Here is a 3,726-nt window from a genome sequence, read left to right on the forward strand (position 1 = left end):
ACCTGTCCTCCCCGCCGAACCGGTCCCGGGTAGACCTGTCCTCCCCGCCGACCCGGTCCCGGGTAGACGTGGTGGCCGGCCGGGACGCGGGGTCGGGGGGGCGCTGTCGTCCAGACCCGTCGGCCAGACCCGTCCCCGTCCCCGTCCCCGTCCCCGTCCCCGTCCCCGTCCCCGTCCCCGTCCCGTTCCCGCCCCCCCTGCCACCCCCTTCCGCGGCACCAACCCCCCCCGCAAGCAACGGGAAGGGGCGCAGCTTTCTATCAGCTCGGCTGAAACGCCCGAAGGCGGGGCGGCGTCTGTGTTTCAAAAGCGGAAAAAAAATAAAAAAGCAACAAAAACCAAAAAATTCCCGCCGCCCCGCCCCCCCCCCCCCCCCACCTCCCCCCGTGCAGGCACCCCTGCAAACGGGCCTCCGGCACGGCAGCCCGGCCGCCGCACCCCCACCCGCAAGCCCCCCCACCGCCGCCCCGGCTGAGAGAGCACAGGCAGCCCGCCGCCGGCCCTTCCCACCCCGTGCAGGCACCCCTGCATACGGGCCTCCGGCAGGGCCGGCCTGCCGCCCCCAGCCACCCCCCGCAAGCCCCCCCACCGCCGCCCCGGCTGAGAGAGCACAGGCAGCCCGCCGCCGGCCCTTCCCACCCCGTGCAGGCACCCCTGCATACGGGCCTCCGGCAGGGCCGGCCTGCCGCCCCCAGCCACCCCCCGCAAGCCCCCCCACCGCCGCCCCGGCTGAGAGAGCACAGGCAGCCCGCCGCCGCCCCTTCCCACCCCGTGCAGGCACCCCTGCATACGGGCCTCCGGCAGGGCCGGCCTGCCGCCCCCAGCCACCCCCCACAACCCCCCCACCGCCGCCCCGGCTGAGACAGCAAAGGCACCCCGCCGCCGCCCCTTCCCACCCCGTGCAGGCACCCCTGCATACGGGCCTCCGGCAGGGCCGGCCTGCCGCCCCCAGCCACCCCCCACAAGCCCCCCCACCGCCGCCCCGGCTGAGACAGCACAGGCAGCCCGCCGCCGCCCCTTCCCACCCCGTGCAGGCACCCCTGCATACGGGCCTCCGGCACGGCCGGCCTGCCGCCCCCAGCCACCCCCCACAAGCCCCCCCACCGCCGCCCCGGCTGAGAGAGCACAGGCACCCCGCCGCCGCCCCTTCCCACCCCGTGCAGGCACCCCTGCATACGGGCCTCCGGCAGGGCCGGCCTGCCGACCCCAGCCACCCCCCGCAAGCCCCCCCACCGCCGCCCCGGCTGAGAGAGCACAGGCAGCCCGCCGCCGGCCCTTCCCACCCCGTGCAGGCACCCCTGCATACGGGCCTCCAGCACGGGCGACCCGCTCTGTCCGCAGGGAGGACAGGTCTACCCCTTCTGCCGGCAGGGAGGCCAGGTCTACCCCTTCTGCCGGCAGGGAGGCCAGGTCTACCCGTTTTACCTGCAGGGAGGCCAGGTCTACCCGTTCTGGCGGCAGGGAGACCAGGTCTACCCGCTCTGCCGGCAGGGATGCCAGGTCTACCCGTTTTACCGGCAGGGATGCCAGGTCTACCCATTTTCCGGCAGGGATGCCCGGTCTACCCGTTCTGGCTGCAGGGAGACCAGGTCTACCCGTTTTTCCTGCAGGGAGACCAGGTCTACCCGTTCTGCCGGCAGGGAGGCCAGGTCTACCCGTTTTACCGGCAGGGAGGCCAGGTCTACCCGTATTGCCGGCAGGGAGGCCAGGTCTACCCGTTTTACCGGCAGGGATGCCAGGTCTACCCGTTCTAGCGGCAGGGAGACCAGGTCTACCCGTATTGCCGGCAGGGATGCCAGGTCTACCCGTTTTACCGGCAGGGATGCCAGGTCTACCCATTTACCGGCAGGGATGCCAGGTCTACCCGTTCTGGCTGCAGGGAGGCCAGGTCTACCCATATTGCCGGCAGGGAGACCAGGTCTACCCGTTCTGGCGGCAGGGAGAACAGGTCTACCCTTTTTGCCGGCAGGGAGACCAGGTCTACCCGTTTTGCCGGCAGGGAGACCAGGTCTACCCGTTCTGGCTGCAGGGAGACCAGGTCTACCCGTTTTGCCGGCAGGGATAACAGGTCTACCCGATTTACCTGCAGGGAGACCAGGTCTACCCATTTACCGGCAGGGAGACCAGGTCTATCCGTTTTGCCGGCAGGGATGCCAGGTCTACCCGTTCTGGCGGCAGGGAGAACAGGTCTACCCGTTTTACCTGCAGGGAGAACAGGTCTACCCGTTTTACCGGCAGGGAGACCAGGTCTACCCGTTTTGCCGGCAGGGATGCCAGGTCTACCCGTTTTACCTGCAGGGATGCCAGGTCTACCCGTTTTACCGGCAGGGAGGCCAGGTCTACCCGTTCTGCCGGCAGGGAGGCCAGGTCTACCCGTTCTAGCGGTAGGGAGACCAGGTCTACCCATTTACCGGCAGGGAGACCAGGTCTACCCGTTTTGCCGGCAGGGATGCCAGGTCTACCCGTTTTGCCGGCAGGGATAACAGGTCTACCCGTTTTACCTGCAGGGAGGCCAGGTCTACCCGTTTTACCGGCAGGGAGACCAGGTCTACCCGTTTTGCCGGCAGGGATGCCAGGTCTACCCGTTCTGGCGGCAGGGAGACCAGGTCTACCCGTTCTGCCGGCAGGGATGCCAGGTCTACCCGTTTTACCTGCACGGAGACCAGGTCTACCCGTTTTACCGGCAGGGAGGCCAGGTCTACCCGTTCTGGCGGCAGGGAGAACAGGTCTACCCTTTTTGCCGGCAGGGAGACCAGGTCTACCCGTTTTACCGGCAGGGATGCCAGGTCTACCCGTTCTGGCTGCAGGGAGACCAGGTCTACCCGTTTTGCCGGCAGGGATAACAGGTCTACCCGTTTTACCTGCAGGGAGACCAGGTCTACCCGTTTTACCGGCAGGGAGACCAGGTCTACCCGTTTTGCCGGCAGGGATGCCAGGTCTACCCGTTCTGCCGGCAGGGAGGCCAGGTCTACCCGTTTTACCGGCAGGGAGGCCAGGTCTACCCGTTTTACCTGCAGGGAGAACAGGTCTACCCGTTTTACCGGCAGGGAGACCAGGTCTACCCGTTTTGCCGGCAGGGATGCCAGGTCTACCCGTTGTGGCGGCAGGGAGGCCAGGTCTACCCGTTCTGCCGGCAGGGAGGCCAGGTCTACCCGTTTTACCTGCAGGGAGGCCAGGTCTACCCGTTTTGGCGGCAGGGAGACCAGGTCTACCCGTTTTGCCGGCAGGGATGCCAGGTCTACCCGCTTCCGGCAGGGATGCCAGGTCTACCCGGTTCCAGGCAGGGAGGCCTCGTCTACCCGTTCTGCCGGCAGGGAGGCCAGGTCTACCCGTTTTACCGGCAGGGATGCCAGGTCTACCCGCTTCCGGCAGGGATGCCAGGTCTACCCGGTTCCAGGCAGGGAGGCCTCGTCTACCCGTTCTGCCGGCAGGGAGGCCAGGTCTACCCGTTTTACCGTCCGCCGGGTCCGGTGTGCCCGATGTGGCCGCCGGAGCTGCCGGCGGAAAGGGATGCCTCGTCTACCTCGCTCCGGCGGGACTTTGGCTCCACCGCGGTTCTGGCAGGTAGACGTCTTGCCCGGTTCTTCTTCGGAGCTGCCGAAGGGGTCGCTGCTTTGCGCTGCCTCCAGTTACGTCATGGTAAGAGTCGGCGGCGCTCGCGCGCCTCCCCGCTGGGGGAAGACGGTTCTCTTCGAGCCCGCCGGGGCCGGGGACCTCGCTGTCCGT

This window comes from Opisthocomus hoazin, unplaced genomic scaffold, assembly GCF_030867145.1.
Source record: "Opisthocomus hoazin isolate bOpiHoa1 unplaced genomic scaffold, bOpiHoa1.hap1 HAP1_SCAFFOLD_262, whole genome shotgun sequence".
NCBI lineage: Eukaryota > Metazoa > Chordata > Aves > Opisthocomiformes > Opisthocomidae > Opisthocomus > Opisthocomus hoazin.